The sequence below is a fragment of the Melospiza melodia genome, chromosome 15 (assembly GCF_035770615.1).
Source record: "Melospiza melodia melodia isolate bMelMel2 chromosome 15, bMelMel2.pri, whole genome shotgun sequence".
Taxonomy (NCBI): domain Eukaryota; kingdom Metazoa; phylum Chordata; class Aves; order Passeriformes; family Passerellidae; genus Melospiza; species Melospiza melodia.
Genome location: NC_086208.1, coordinates 16,170,494 through 16,187,647, shown reverse-complemented (window position 1 = coordinate 16,187,647; position 17,154 = coordinate 16,170,494). Strand labels below are relative to the sequence as shown.

Below are 17,154 nucleotides of genomic sequence, written 5' to 3'. Positions count from 1 at the left end.
ACCCCGGAATCAGGGGCTGGTGGTGATTTCAGCTGTGGGGAAGGGACAGAAAGCTGGGCACACCGTGAACGTTTCAGGCGAGCCCATGGAGCGCAGGCAGCTCGGCTGGATCTGTAATGCAACAGGAAACCTCGGGACAGACCCAGCCTAATTAACAGTTTTCCATAGCTGAAGCGATTTTTAAGAATCCCAGTGGATTAGCCCAATATGTTCAGGTGTGAGGCTACGAGGGCCTATAACTCCTTCCACTATAATCTTATAACCTCCTTACCTAATTCCTTAGATTGCAGATAGGAAGAGTCTGACCCTGGAGGTCGTAAAGAGCTGGGTTTCATTAACCCTTCCCTGCCCGGCGCCGCTCCAAGGTTAACTGCGCGGGGCTGCGGGCGAGGGAGGGCGGCCGGGAGAAAGGGATTTGCGAGAGGGGTCGATCCGCCGGGAGGGCAAAGCTTAAAATGATTCCTGCTCCCTTCATTCTCTCCCTTCAGCCAAAGGAAATATGGAAATAGGGAACTTTTCTCTTTCCTATGCATCCGGAGGCGTATAAATATATAAATATATGGATATTTGTGAGACAATTCATCCCCTTCACACCATTTCAATATTATTTATTATTTAATTTTTTTTCCCTAAACGTGGAGGGAATGAAAGATCCTAGAGCCATCAGCAAAAAGCAAAGCAATCTCCATCTTTAGGACCAGCACCAATCTCTTGAGCTTCTTGTCCACAGTAGAGCTGTAATCTTTAAAGGAAAAAAAAAAAATCTAGAAAAGCTTCTGAGACTATATTTGCCTGGGAACACACCTGGTTTATATTTTAATAGGTAGTTACATTGTATTGATTCAGGGTACATCATTGATGTTGAAAGTTAATAACTCTCAAATTATATCTATCTGCCTACATACATAATTGCATACACAGTGTAACACTGGAGGAATTTGCATTTTGCAGCACATTCTTTGTTCTTAAATCTTTTAACACACTGAGTTGTTCCTTTGAAGAAAATGTTATTGAACCACATGTTTAAGGAAAAGATGCTTCTAAACTATATGTTTAAGCAATGAAATTGTTGAGTGAAATACAGATTTCTTTGTATGTCACACAAACCTTGCCACACGCCAATCTTAACCTACACATCGAACTGCCTTTTTTTCTTTTTCTTTTTTTTTTTTTTCTCCCCTCCCAGTTAGAAGGCAGAAATATGTGAACTGCTGAGAGAGGTGGGTACTTTTTGGTAAGTATGTTTAGATATGATCTTCAGATACATTTATTGTACTTTCAAATTCTTGGGATACTAATTGAGCTAGCAAACAATATCCCAGCTGAATGTCTCAGCTTCTTCCCTATTTAACAGGCTTTAATGTAGAAGTATATTGTAGCCATCCTTCTACCAAACAATGTGGCTGAGGAGTCAGCAAAAAATGAAAAAAACATGTTAAAACCAAATTATAATTGCTGCCTTATATCTGACTCTTCTTCCTTTCCGCAGTTCTAATGAACTCTTTAAAGTTTTATTTATTTATTTTTTTTATTTCTGACTGACAGATCAAAAATAATTAGCAGAATCAGAAGCAGCCGGGAAGCTTGAAATAATGTGTCTAAATATTTCATATTGCTACTTATAATACCAGCCCTTCAGCTGTAAAAAGGAACCATTCCCTATTTATTCTGTGGTGGTTTATAAATACAGAAGGATAGATTCTTTTTTTTTTCCCAGGGCCTGTCTCAACGATGCCATAAATAGAGATTGAGCTATCAGGAGGGAAGAAAAAAAAAAGAGAAAGAATAAAATAAAAGCAAAACCCTGGACAGGAATAGAGACAGACAGATAAATATATAACTGCATCTGAACAATGTTACGTAGCACATTAGGAGTTGGTAAAAAAAAAATTAAATCTATCGCATATTTATAACCTCATAATTAAAATACATTCTTATCTCTCTCCTCTGAAAGGTTGCAGCTTTCTTGGAAGTATTTTGAGTGCATATTTTAAACTCCATGTCTCGAACTGAATTAAGATGAGCTGTTTTGCCCAAGAGTAAAACCTTTGTTTACAATTTAATATTTAACTTTCAGCTGCCTACCCATCGCCATATCATTTTCTTTAGATTTTACCTCTTTACAGTTGCAGGCTTTATTTAAAATGATGTTAGCTCATATCAAATCCTAATTTCTTATCATAAGGAAATGAGTCTATATAATCCAAAACAGTCCCCCTGGTCTGATCGAGGTAAATTGGATGAGAATCTTTCACATTCAAAGGGTTAAAGCTAAACCGAAAACTTTAAAGCAAAGAGATACCAGCAAACAGTGAAAAATGGTACATCTGCTCTCTCTTGACAAGCTTGCATTATATCATATGTAAGGAAGCCCAAATTTTTGAATCTAAGACCAGTTTTAGTTTTTAATAGGAAATAATTACATGGAACTTTATTTCCAGAGAGAATGTCCCTTCCAGCTACAGTGTTTTGCTTTGATCTAAGTATTAACTGGTAATAAAATAACCATATTTTGGATCCTAAGCATATTGATGCTTAGAGGAATGTTATGCTTTCAATCAAATTTTAACTTTAGATTATCCGAAGGTATTCATCCCTCTTTTGTCAGAAACCAATTTGCTCTCTTACTCCTACAGCTACTCACATGTGGTTTGGTACACTTTGTTATTTTATAGTGGAATTTGCACTATTGAGGTGGAAAACTTTTAGGTGGAATGAGATCATGTTCCAGCCTGGCAATTTGGGCTGTTTCTCATACAGGTCCCCAGCCCAGCCCTTCTTTACACTTGTTGTGCCCCAGCACCATCGCTCACTCTGAGGGCGACCGCCGCATCAGGATTTTGTTTTAAATATTCAGATTTTTAAAAATTTATTAATTTATTTTTTTTTAAACCTGGAGAATCAATCATCTGGACCCATCCTGAACAATTAACCTCCCCTTTATATTAGAGCCCCAAGTGCAGTACTTCATAAAGACATGAAAAGGACATCCCAGTCAGCAGGACCCGAGCCCAGGCTTGTCACAGAGTATAAAAGGAGAGAGAAGGGGAGTTTTTATCTCTTTGCCCCGCCAATTCTTAATAGTTCTAAGTTTCAGTGTGACAATAAAACAGTTTTGATAACATAGCTCATGGGTTTCTCTGCCACATAAAGTTTTCTTAATAATAAAAAAGAAGAAACTTTATCCCTGCTAAATTAAAATAGGGCAGATGTTGGATATGGTTCATATTAGCCAGCCTTTCACCCCTTTGCCCCTGGCACTAAAGTTCTGACTTTTTCTTTCTACTATGTCTGTTTCTAACTGAAAGGTATTATTCCTGCCCTGGCTCTCTTCTTCTATTTATTTTTTCAGTGTCTAAAATTAAACCTATTCATTTAGTAATATACATTCTATTTCACATTGCTAAACCTGGCCAGAGAGGGGAAACGCTTTCCAAAAAAGTGATGCACCACTGACCTTAAAAGAAAACATGAAGCAGGGAAAGCTGTTCTTAAAAGGTTTATTTCTAGAGAATTTTGTAGCTCTGTTGACATTATAGGGATAATGACTGTATTGCAATGGGCTTTCAAGGCCCAAGAGGTTTATGTTTTCTTCTGACCGTAAGTCTAATAAAATTTTAAAGGTGCACAAAGTCTCATCACTTTAGATATTTAAAACTAGTTTGAAAAATCTCTTGGGAAACATATATTATGGTGGATAGCCCCACTGAGAAAGCAGGGGATAGACAAAAAAATACCCTGAGTCCAAACCCAAATAAACCCCCCCCCAGTTTTTTCATGCTAGCTCTATGAAAATCCTGCCTATTAAACTCCCAAGGATAGTGCAGCTATTTTCTGCAGGGCTCTGCAGATAGAATTTATTGTCCATTTGGAATGATCAAGTTTAGGCTAATAAAAGGGCCTCTGTAAGCAGAAATGCCCAAGTTGATGTTTGGCAGAGTTTTCAATGGTGGAGTTTATACAGGACGGGGGCTCTGCACTATTTGAAATAACTCCCATCCCAGCAGCTGAAGATGATCTGACACACGAGCAAACCTTAGCAGGCAGTGACTGAAGGTTAATCAGCGCTGCTTTCTGAGCTGGCTGCTTGAAAGCAGGAAAAAGTGAAAGCTGCTTTCTCTAGCCCTTCCCTATGCTAAGGTGCTGCTAACTTTTATGATTTTTTTTTCCCCCTTCCTCTTTTACTATCTGTCTTTGTGCCTGAGGGCCAGTGAAAGAACACTGCAGATTCTAGATTGCTTTCAGAGTTTCCCTTTGCTGATGATGGATTACCATGTCAATTTAAACGGCATAGGATTAATTTGTTTCAATGATTTCTCTTTAGGCTGAATGCCAGTCTTTTTTTTTTTCTATCTCTCTCCTTGCTCTTCAGAAAAAATAATAACAATAATAATAATAAATCCTTAAACCCCCCCAAAGACTTTTGAGATCCCATGTTAAAAAGACAATAATAGAAATAGACAAGTTAGGTGTAATGTTGCAACACAGTTGTAGGTTTGAGTGTTTTTATCTCGTTCTAAGGGGCTGCAGCATACAGTCAGTCACATTAAAATGAAATTGGATCCAACGTTTATTCAATAAATACTTGTCTTGTAGGTAATCCAGAACAGAGTGCTTTTGACACATAAGGACTTAATTTGTCTTGGATAACAAGTTATTAATATGGCACATTTAAACTTGCCACCTACAATAAGGTCATTTAGATCTATAATACGACTCACGAGAGAACTTCATAAAGCCAGAAACAAAGTTTGAGGCTGCCTCTGCGGCGCGAAGCAGACGCACGGCTCACGGTTTGCTCTTTTCAGAAGAAAGTTCAGAGCAAGTAGGAGCCACCCAAACCCAAATGGTGTGCATCTGCTCCTCTTTGAAAGGCAAAACGTAAATGGAGTAAGGAGGGGAGAGAGAGGGAAAAAAAAAAAAAAAAAAAAAAAAAAAGAGGAACCCAAACACACATTTTTGAATGAGTAAGCTTTAAAGCTGTGCTGCGTCTGCTCGCAAACTCATCGCAGCTTTGAAAGTGAAAAAACAACATTTGGTTCAGAGTGGAAATTCGCCTGCATTTGCACCCTACCTCTTCCATGTGCTTCGCAATTTACTCGCTTTTAATAATAAGCGAGGAAGTTGGAACATAATCCACCCATAAATGTTATTGCTGTAATTTGACTGCTCTGTGTTTGTTCATGCATTAGTTGTATATGTAAAGCGAAGTGGGGATGGATGGTGGGGATCCCCGTGCAGCACGAACAAACAGAGCTCTTTGGGATTTCAACACCCAAACATCCTGCAATTGTTCTGAGTTCTGGTTTCAGACCTGTCCTAACCCTGTGGTGCCTGCAAGAGGTGCATCAGGAGGGGAATATTGTGGGAATGCTGCTCGGGACGTGTTTGGTGAGTGGCAATTCAGTCTCCACGCTGTGTCCCTGAGCTTTGTTATTCTGCTTTTCTGTGCTAAGCTCCTGGTTGCTCTTGCCCTGGCAGATTCTGTCTCTTTAAGTAACTAAATCTCATTTTTAAGCTATTCCTGGGAAAAGGATGTTACACATGAGTAGAAAAATGCAGGCAAGAAAGGCTAATTGAATGAAAAGAGAGAATTAGGTTAAAAATAGAGTACAATCTAGTATCACATTTTCACTAGTGTAACCTGAAATGAAGGTGTCTCCAAGTCCCCAGCGATGCCAGAGTGTTTAGATGTTGGGCACAGATGGAGACACCTATTGAAATGTGTCTGAAGAAGATTAATAGGACTTGTCAGTGTTGGGAAAGCACTGCTTTGCTGTAAATTTCTACTAGCACAAGATGAATTACCGATGAATGCTCAGTTATCAACCCCATCACTATCATTGGACACTAAATCAAATTGAGCAGTTATCTACAATCAGAAAATTTCTTTTAAAAGTAGGCATACACCTTTAGGCTTAAACTCTTTAATAAGACAATATCCTCGATGGTATGTGTGTGTTCACAAAAAAAGATATGATTAAAAGTTTCTATAGAAAAAGCTTCTGTTCAGAAATGAACTCCAAGTTCAGTGTGAAATCAGGGCTGTCAAACAATAGAGGATACTCAGAAAATGCTGGTTATATAATACAGAGTTCTGATGGGGGTCTGATCCAAAATGGATTTTCATGCGTGTCATTAGATTTTGGATCCATCCCTATTTATGAGAGGTTTTTTACAATCCCTGCTCTCCCCTTATTTATGGTCATGATAAACACACCCCTTCTCTCTACCTTAAAGACTGAGCATCCAAATCATACATTAATGCAAAACAGCCATCATGACTCAGGATATATGTATAATAATATTACCACCCCCTAACATATTTAGGAAATAACAACTTAATATAATGAACTACGTGATGAAAGAGTCAATGAATAATATTTTAGCTGAGAATATTTCTTTCTCTCCTTTATGAAAGGGGAAACTGTCACGAGCAAAACTACCACAAGCATTTATCAGCCCACTCCTGAAGAATATTACCTGCATTTACCATCTGATGCTGCTGATGACAATGATATTAAATAAGCACTGCATATTTTTAGTTTCTAGGATTTCTTTCCCGCTCACACAGACACTGCATACTATATCCAAGGAGATTTATCATGGTGTGTTTTCCAAAGTCAATTTTTCCCTTTTTTTAGAGACAAGGGCAGTCATTTGTGTTTAGGGAGGGAGACAGGTACAGAGCCTTTATCTGATCTGCGTCCCCAGCCACCAGCACCTTCTTAATCGACGGCAGACCCCCACTCTGGAGGATCTGGCCCTGTCTGGGTTATTTCTTAGCCGGGGAATGTTTCCTTCCCTTCATCTCCTCATGTCTCACCTGCGATTCACTTTGTTTTTTGAGAAGGGAATAACGCGCTGTTTACCACACAGCCCGGTTTCAAAGCCTTTGTGCGCTTCTCATCTCCAGCCAAAGCTTATTATTTACCACCCTAAAAATCCACCAGGGTAAGGGATAGCAGAAGTTATTTTCCTCGTTTTTACACCCCAATTTTCTCGCAGCAAATGCCCTGCATTAGGAGCAGATCCCACTCAGATGGAAGTTATTAACTTTCAGCAGAATGGGGCGATTTCAGCCAGACACAGCCTGTGCCCTTCGAACACGGTCGCTTTGCAGCATCCCTGTGTTTATTTTTTTTCTTTGGAGGGCATGATTCTTTAAACATATTTGTTTTACACAGAGCAGCAGTTGAATCCTAACTTTTTTTTTCCCCCACAAACACGTAAAGAGAATATTAATAGGGAATATTAACAGAGGTGAGTGCAGCATGAAGCTAGTTAGGTTGTAGTAGCTGAGAAATATGAACTAGTGAACATAATCCATAAACTCCATTTGGTTACTATAATACTCCAATCTGTATTTATTACAACCCCACTCTGATGCTTATACAACTGCAATTGCTAGATTTATACACTCTAATGATTTCACAATAGGAAAAACCTGTGTCTTTATCTTTCTTTTCCTGTCCAAAATAACCCCTTCCCCATATACTTCAGGCTTCTCCGGACCTTGTCTGGGTTTAATCACAGGCTTTGGGACAAAATGTGCATTATTAAGAAGTATAAATATTTTCAGAAGCAATCAAAGGGTTGAAAGATTGATTCGGCATGTAGATTGGATTTAATTCGAAGCAGCTTTGTTCTAATGAGGACTACCGGGATACAAAGACGGCAGCCGCTTATGGCCACCAGTTGGGAACTTCCACGCGCTGCAGCAACCTGTCAAGAATTCCAAGGAACTGCCAGGTACTGAGCAGAGAAGTGCTGGGGAGGATGCTGGTCTGTTGTTTGCAGCCTCCTTGTGAGGCTGGGTTGAGATTTCATCAGTCTCTGTTTTACCAGAATGACAATTCAGCTTCTTGCTGCCCACAGGGACAAATCCTGCAGTCCCTTGCTCGGGGGAAACCCCTATGGACTTTGTGGGTGGCTTTGCCTTGAGGGAAAGGTGGCAAAGCTTGGCTGAGCCTCAACTCCCAGCCAAGTTTGGGAGCTGTGTAGGAATTTGTCCTGCTCCCAGACCTGGCTGCTTTCACAGTGATTTGTTCCATTCAGTTTTGCTATCTGCACTTCTAGATGTGGTGGGACCTTTTTGCATAGGGAGGTGTTTATCCCTGGGGAGAAGGACAGCTCTGTAAGGCTTGGAAGATCCTGTCCTTGTTGGGTGGCCCAGCAATGTCCAACAAAACATTCTTGGGATGATGATGAACCAGAGGGGACCCTTGACTGCTTTCCCCTCAGACCTAGAAATCCCCAACAGCAAGATGTGAGTGTGGCCCTGGGGGGTGTCACGTCACAGGTGCTTGGTTTCCCAAATGCCGAGCGTACAGTCAGAACCACAGGACATACAGGATCAAACACGGACCAGTTTCTCTCTCCCCTTAGCCCCCCCTTGCCTACTTTTGTCCATAAAAGCAATAGAAAGAGAGAAAGCTTGAATTTTCTGAACTGTTTCACCCATCCACAGCTGGAATTCCAAAGCGAAATGAAAATGCCTTTAAAATCAACCCTACATGGGAGCCTGAGAGAACAAGTTTTCCTTTGTTGTAGGGTATAGTATTATTTGCTGTAGGTTTTTGATATACATTCTAAATTAGGCCTGCAAAGGAATGCTTCATCTTTAATTCATCACTCTCAGCTGAAAGAGATTAGCAATGTCTAGCACGCACCCTTCGTATGGTGCTGACCTCATCAAGTATGGCCTGAAATTAATTAGCCTCATTCATTCCAAATGGAAAAGGATAATGGAGCTGCATTTTAGAGATGACCATCACAAATTGTATGCAGCATATTTAAAATCTTTCCCCCCTCGCTCCCCTCCCCATTAAAAAAAAAAAAAAAAACTATGTAGATTAAAATTCTTTCCAGAACTTGCAATATGTCGGAGTTATCGAGGCATTAGGAGCAGAAACCATTCCGTTTTTATTTGTGGAACTGGGAGCCACATTTTGTATGTGTGGCTGTAAAAGCAGCAAGCCCGTCTTAATGGCAGAACACCTGGAATTAATTTGATATTTCCAGGTGCTCTGGCAAACTGGGACATCAAGCACTTGATGTTTAAACATTCTTCCACTGGCTTGCTTAAATCAATATGAAAGTGGTGTCCCTTTGTCATTCATACATGCAAAGTGCTAGCACAAACTCCAGCTTGGCTTCAGAGTCCTACATCACTCATAATCTAATTAGAAATCAGAGCAGAGCTGAAGCAGCATTCTTTGTGGATTCTTGGGCAGCAAATAGGGATACTTGTCTTTTGTTTCCCTCCTCGATTGCATCGTTCACAAGCTTTCACACCACATCTCTAAAGGTGGTTAGGTGCCTCAAGATGTTGACAGGCATGAAGGACAAGATTATTTAGGTGCCTAACCCGGGTGATTTCAAATGGAATTAAGCAACTGGATGTTACTGGGCTGGGAGGGGGGATGGTGGTGGTGTGGGGATGGGGGGGTGAAAAAAAAAAAGCGGCCAGTGCATATTAAAAGCTCTAATTTGTTGTCCTAAACTCTAGCAATGTGGGTGATGTTTTTGCAGGGTAAAATTGCCTGCAGGGAACGTTTGCTGAAGCCTGTTAATTCCTCCTGAGGTCAGTGGGTACCGGGTGCTGGGCAGCACAGCCTCTCCTGGCCGGGCACGGTGGGCTCCGGCTGCTTCCCAAGAGACAGGGACAGCGATGAAGAACGTGGGATTTCCCACAGGAATCTGGAAGACGCCCATGTCTAAGGCAATGGTGAGGATTGGGCCAAAATCCAGCCTTGATTCCTTCACGCAAGTGACCCAGTGCTGACCCATGGCTGCTGATGGATCGCAGTGATGTGGACCTTCCTCCCTCCCTGCCTCCCTCCTCGCTGCCCTGCATCAGATCACCAGGAGCACCTGAGAGCACTGTGAGTAAGAGATACATTTTTTTTTTCTCACGCAAGCAATTCCTTGCAAAACTTCAGATTTTGAAATGACAAGGTCAAAATGGCTCATATCTGCAATGCTGGGGCTTGGGGAACATTCCTGCAGTTCTTACACCCAGGGCTGGAAACACAGGGAAAACATTTTGTGATATGCACTATAATCACCTCATACCCAGAAAAATGGAGAATTAATTATTTCTCTTTTCACACAAACAAACATTTATCTTCCAAAGACTCCATTCATTAAGAACTGCCATTGAATCCAAGATTGAACCTATTGTTATTAATCCTAAATGAATTCAAGTTTGTCTACCATGAACAAAGCTGCTCGCCATCTGATAATCCAAATTTGCTCAGGAAAAAAGAATGAGCAAATGTTAGAAGCAGCAGGTGAAATCATACCACAGTTATTAAGCCTTCTTTCAGGGGAAGCACAGGATAGATTAAATTGTTATGTTAGGCCATGTTGTGAGTCCACGTCAATTTTGTCTGAGATCTTATCTTAGCTCAGAACTGTTTCCTCCTAAATTAAACAATGTTGAAGACATGAGAAGTATATTGACCCAAAGATTCAAAACTTTGGATTCAGCAGACTTCTGATCTTTTGTCCACAGAGTATCAAGTTGTAGAGCTGTGGAATATTAAATAATCATGATTATCTTCAACTTGCCCAAGTTCATTTGTCATGCTGGGACGCTGGCACAGATTCTCCTTGTTGGTTTTTTTTACAGAACCAGGCATTGATTTTGCCTGCTAGGTTGGTATCATGTGCCACTGACCTTATAGACTGTGGTCCTATCCTAATATTAAGTCTCATGCACCAACTGTGGGCTGTAATTCCATCTCTGGTTCTCTTCACCTCTCTTTTGCAAACACCATTGCCCAATAAAGCAGCAAACAAAAATCTCACAATCAAAACAACTGAATTATGCTGGTATACTTTGATTAGCTCTTATCAGGCACAGGCAGTTCTTGAGATTCAGAAATGCAGTGGAATTCACCTGGGATAAGAAATCAAATTTAAAAATGAGCTGAACAGACATTTTAGGAATACGTAAATTTCTAAATAAACCAGCTTTTTAATTCCACCTGTTCTATATTAGAACAAATCAATATTGTCTGCACTTGGAGATGAGTTTCAGCTGTCATAATTAAATATCATCCTGCTTCTTGCAGCACAGCCAAACAAGGATTTTACTCTTGACACAAGAGTTTCCTCAAGCAGGGACAACTCACTTATTACAGTGGATCCACATAGTTCCATCATGTTTAGAAAACAAATCTCTACCAAAAAACACAGCACGATTCATCCCTGCTGTCAAAGCACTGAAGAGATGGAGTATTAGAAGAAATAATATATTTTAAATGCTTTTAAAATACAAACATAATGATGATACATTAAATGATGTGATCTACCCAGCCGGACTTCTAATTATCTACATGCAAACCTCATGTTCGTTCATCACTTTATTCTCTTCAGCTGTGATGTTGGTTTTTGGTAGACACCAACACAGAGCCATAAGTTTGAATGGGAAGGGAAACAAGGACAGTGCAAAGCTGTATATTAACTTAGACAAGTAGGATGTCATTGCCAGCCTGAATTTGTTGATGAAACCAGGCATTAAGCAAGCAAATCTTCAGCCACTGAAGCACAAGTTTGCTGACTTTAAGTAATGACATCCAGGAGGTGACACAGTGGATTTACACCAGCAAGTAGCCATGGACTAATAATGGCCACTCAGCCCTGACAAAATAACGAGAGAAAATGGAGATTCACCTCTCCCCTAAAAAGAAAGATTTTGTTTTTCCCTATTTTACTCTCATTTCAAATGTTCAAGGATCTGGGTTTGATCTTCTTTGAGGATGGGGAAGGACTTTTGTCTCTGAAGAAGGGAGCTCATGGAGTCACTTGGTCAATCCCCATTTGCACCCAGCAGAGATCATGGAGATGCTCAATGGCACAAAAAGGTATCAGCTCCCAATCTGGGTGCTGAGTGTGAGGCTGGGCCTTTCTGGGGGCTGAGGTTTGTGTCTGTTTGTACCAGATACTGGTGATCCATAGTGGTTTCACCTAAATCCCTGGACATTTCAGGTCCACATGCACATGGTGACTTCACATGCTGAAAACACAAGTGTGACCAGGAGCCATCGTAGTTCTTTGTCCCAGCTAAACTATTTAGCTCCCCTTCTGCAATGTTTTCTTTCCATGCATCCTAATTCTCCCATCCCTTTCCCCTAATAACAACATAAATGAGGACTCCACAGGTGTAATTACAGTAATAGTTCTTATACTGCAAATCCTGGAAGCCTGTAACCTGTAATTCACTTTTTCTGATAGTCTCCTATTCCAACACTAGACATGTTATTTTAAAATGTCTAGGACCTGAAAGCTAAATTTATAGTGATAGATAATAGTAATGGAAACCAAGCATCCTCCTTAGCTCAGACTTTAGAGCTGTGCTATATCTCTTGGCCAATTGTTGCCTTGTTCTCCTAGAAATATCATACCCACCCCTCCCACAGTGATTCAAACATCAGAGTTAAACTGAAGAGAGCAAAATACATACCAATTTGTTTATTTTAAAGCATGAACCTATAAAAACTCAAGACATACTAACATGCCATGTCTCTTTTTGAATTCTGGGGAAATTATTGCTTCTCCACAGTGAATCTGCCATATTTCTGATAACAGGAGTTACCCTTCTTTTCTAGGGATGAACCATCACAAGACCATGATTGGAAAGCAGGGGGACCAAGCACTCAAAGGTGGCTGATGCAGCTGGTTCCCTGGCCCTGGACTCAGCTCTTGGTCATGGCACAAGCACCAGAGGCCAGAGGTGGGGACTCTTTCTGTCTTGGCTACTCCTCATCAGTGCTTTGAGCTGCAGGAAGCCCTGAGAACCAAGGAAACACGAGTGCACCACCAGGGATTTGCTCCTCTCTACACCTGAAGCACAGCACAAAGTTCCACCCTTTGCTTCCGCAGGTAGGAGCTCAATATAATTTACAGATTTAAGTTTTAGTTAGAAGCAAGGCAATAATCCTAAAATAACTCATGCAAATGGTCACCCTCTTCTAGAACTGACATTTTTTTCGTCATTTTCTCTCCATTTTCTGGGTGAAGCAGCCATGCTGGCACATACCCTACTTGATAGCTGAGAAGAACAAACTGACAAATATTTTTAATATGCTGCAGCTTATCAACACCCCAGTGAATAAAGGGCAAATGAGATTTTCCACTGGTTATTCATAGATCTACGTGGAAATGCTGATAATCTGCCATTTAGTGCAGAGACTGGACAGAAATAAATCACCAGATAAAATACAATATTCCTAGTGAAATCCTTTATGGAATGTGTTCTTGTCCCAAACCCCTCCTGGAACAGGCACAGCAATGCTCCCTGAGACCTGGCAGCCCTTCTAAGTGAGCATATGGTCTGCTCAGCTCTCTCAGTGCTGGTGCAGGGTGAGTAAACACACTGAACTGTCAGAGCAAACAGGGGGCTCTTTAATAGCACCAAATTCTGTGCCTGCTTCAAACTCCATCACTACTCCAGAAATGGATTTCCCCTCTCTGCTGGAGCGTGCACTGTTTGCAGGAAGGGCAGTAAAAAAAAAGTGAGAGAGTTTCCTTGGATGGTGTCTGTGACCATCTCCCATAAAGCTGTGGAAGGGTTTTGGTGTGTCAAAAGTTGCATTTTCTGGGGATGCTACATCGCCTTCCCCGTTCCTTTGAGACGTCCCCTGATGCATTATAACTTGCTCAGTCATTGGGAGAGAAAGAGGGGCCTGAAGGTAAAAATCCCAGTGTTAATCAAGGCTGGCAAAGGGCAGAACATCAGCTGCAGTAATTGTTTTTGTGAGGGAGTCAGCAGAGCTGGGCTCGTCGGCGCTGGCAAACAGATCTGGTCCTGCCTCACACGGGCAGAACATTGCCCTGAAATCACTGCAGCAGGGACCGGGCCAGGAACGAGCAGCTAAGTTGCAAAGCAAATTAATTCCTGCCAAAAAAGTTCAGCTATGCTCAGAAGTATGTAAAGTGTCTGATTTGAGAAGTGTCAAGTAGCATTTGTGACCAATTATCCAAGATGAAGGGGGCAGAGCTATGTTTACATGTACTAATCTTCAGCCAAAGTTTGAAAACTCTAATTCATGGACACGCATCAAATTTCCTTTCCAGGCTTGGCATTTGCCTGTACGCACGCATGCACATTGCTCGGGGATGACAGGAAAACATGATTATGACTTGCAAATAATACAAATAAAAAAAAGAAAAAGCAAGAAGAGCTGCCATGCAGCAGCAGCGTGGTAATTAAACCTGTACTGTGATATGCAAAAAGAATCATGGACCACTGTATAGCTTTATCAGCTGTGCTGAAATATGATGTGTGGTGTGTCTGTATTGTTATTTTTCCACAACCTGTGAAGTCCTGGGAAATGATCTACACAAAAGAACAAGAAGTAAAAGCTCCCTCTGCCATCTTCTGTTTAATTAACATAGGTATACCAATTTAATGCAATTAATCAAGATAGGAGGGATTAAACAGTAACTCAGCTGACAATGACAGAGTTAGCATTGCTGTGGCATGAGAAGGGCTGCAAAATGAGAGTGGTGACTGGGAACACTGTGAGGAAGAGCAAGCTGGCTGCAGTTTTGGGAGGTTTATGCAGATGTATTGAAATTTAGGGGCAGCTGATTTTTCATGTGGCCAAGTGTTTATCTGCCCCTGCCCTTTCCTTTACCCTCTCAGACCTTCCAGGGTAATCCCCAGAGTGGCAACAACTTTTAAAGCGATTCCTCTTTCTTCTAACAGATTCCTGATGCTAAAGGTCTGACCTTAAAATGAGCAGTGCATAGGGCAAGAGTGGGTACTGCAGTGAGCTTCTGGCCTTCAACCCTTCCAAATACAGCTATTTTGGTAACCAGAACACTATATTCACCATGGGTGAGGGAACAGAGCCTTTCAGGGCAGGGCTCCTCAGCACATTAACTCTCTCAGTGCTGGATTCTGGGTCCCTGTGCAAGTTGCCTGTGCCTTTTTAAGACCATAAATGCAGATTTGCAGAAGCCTGCGGCATTGTGTAACTTCATGGTTGTGTTTTAGTGCCCGACGCACCCAAAAACTGGACAGAGTCCTGTGGATTTCCATGTGGATCTGGGAAGGACTGTAATCACACGCAGCTCAGAGTAGCTCAGACTTGGATTTCTGGTTGGCAGGAGAGGCACAGCCTGGTTTGCTACAATGCAGCTGTCCTCATTAATGTTCCTCAAGCCCTGATGTACTGGGACCGCCATGGTTGGGTCAGAAGATGGCTGAGTTTTCCAGGCTCGTTCTCTTGTCTTCAGAATGTTAAATTGGGTGATAATGAGTAGTAACTGTGTCCTTTTTTATGGTGAAGTTGACACTTGCCTTCTAGTAAACAGACACAGAGATGACCCTCCTCATTTCGCACAGGTCACCAAACAGCCCTGGAATGGTAGGGGTTATTGGCCATTTACCAAACTCTGTTTGACTTGGGTTCATGGGTGAGAGATGAAAGGCTCTATATTGCATTACCAATCCCTGGGGCCAGCCAGTCTCCCTAAAGAAGCATTTCATTTAGCAAGGCAACTGCTGGCCCATGGGAATGCGAGACTTGGGAAAAAGAGGACACAGTTTCAATTGCAAATGTTTCCTCAGGGCAGATGTCTTAAAGCCACACAGAAACTCACTGCTTCAGTGTCACAATAGTTGCTCCAGGACACTAAATGACCAGCAGATTTTCCCCTTTAATTAATCTCCCCTTTTTCCCAAGAAAACATCCGTTGGGTTCCTTGTGGTGTTTCTGCCTCTGCCCTGCTGCTTTGTCCATCTCCCTGGGGCAAGACCATTGCAGCAGTTGTGAACTGTTACCTTTTCCAAGAGCTTCAAAATTGAAACAGATGAAGCAAGGAGCCCTGGTAACACACTTAGAGGTTTTGGGCTCTTGGGAGGAGAAATGACTACTCCTGAAGCGTCCAAATATTTTCCTTACCCTAGAGCAAAGATGCTGACTGATTTTCTTGGTTATAGTAGAGTGGTCATTGCTATTGGGGTAGTCCAAGTGATGCCTTTTTTACAGATAATGGATGTAGTGATTGATGGCTACAGGAAGAAGAATATTTGATTCAGACCAAGAATTCAACCCAGACTTGTCCTGATTTTCTTATGATCTGAAAATCCAGTGTTGTTCCAAATTCATTATCACTGATTAAAATCCCTTTTCAGTTTCCCCTTCACTGTTTGTGATGTGAGTCATGAGACATTCAGAAGTTGCATTTGTTGTTTGATAGTTTCACATCATGGTTGTAATAGTGCATCTGCCAAGTCAGCAGGTCCTTCTCTGTGTTTGTTTATTTGTTTACCACTCCATTTCCAGCAAGTTCTTGTTACCCAATTCCTGCTGGCAACAGAGGAAGAGGCACAAGTCAGCTCAGAAAATGAACGACTAGAAGGTAAGTGAAAAGAATAGTAAACACAGGCCATTCATGTAACAGGATCTGATTCATTTTTATGCCAGGGAGATTTTTTAAATGGGACTTCTCCCAGTGGAGAGCTCTCAGTGCTCAAGGCCTGTTTCACTGCAAAGACAATACATAATTATTCTGGGCTTATTATTATTTTTTTATCACTGTTTTTCCGGTTGCAGGGAGTGAGGGCAGAGGTGAGATCAGGACCAGATCATTGTGCAGCACACAGGGCTGCAGGACCCTGTGGAGGTAAATGCACCCAGGCTGAAGGTTCAGGTGACAGGTCTGAGATGGGAGAATCCATCAAAACCCAGCAAAAATGGAGGCTCAGCCTCCTGAGCTCCTCAGTCCTGGGCTCCTGCTGCTTGTTGCTTTCAGCATCTTTTCCCTTCACACTTATTTTGAATCACCGAAATGATGAATTGAAAAAATGTCATGTCATTTGAAGCACTCTTTATTGTATTTATAGGAAACAGATTATCTGTTCTCTGAGGATAGTGGAAACCGAGTATGATGAGCTCATCTGGAGAAAATGTAGGTTGGGTGTGACAGAGAAACTTGTGTTTTATACCTCAGTGACATCTTAATTTCTGGTTTTGGTATGACAGACTCAGTGATACTGAACCATGCTGGTTCCTGCTTTCAGGCTGGGGTCACAAGTTTGACTTGGAAGAAGGAACTTCCATGCAGAGATGTGACTGCAGTGTGAATACTGTGCCAGGGTAAGAGAAATTTTGTTTAATTCGGGGTGAATACAAT

General features: G+C 41.5%; 1 long non-coding RNA gene across 21 annotated transcripts in view; it reads left to right on the top strand.

The window, feature by feature from the left end:
- Positions 1–17,154, top strand: part of LOC134425346 (uncharacterized) — a 40,865-nt gene that overhangs the window by 9,182 nt on the left and 14,529 nt on the right. For 9 of the 21 annotated variants that reach the window (XR_010029656.1, XR_010029654.1, XR_010029641.1 and 6 more), the window contains 6 exons: positions 1,187–5,391; positions 7,504–7,752; positions 9,535–9,887; positions 12,618–12,891; positions 16,305–16,380; positions 17,004–17,117. This is a non-coding gene — a long non-coding RNA (uncharacterized LOC134425346). The remainder of the gene's footprint in view (positions 1–1,186; positions 5,392–7,503; positions 7,753–9,534; positions 9,888–12,617; positions 12,892–16,304; positions 16,381–17,003; positions 17,118–17,154) is intronic. The other 12 variants (XR_010029642.1, XR_010029644.1, XR_010029657.1 and 9 more) reach the window with 11 other exon arrangements.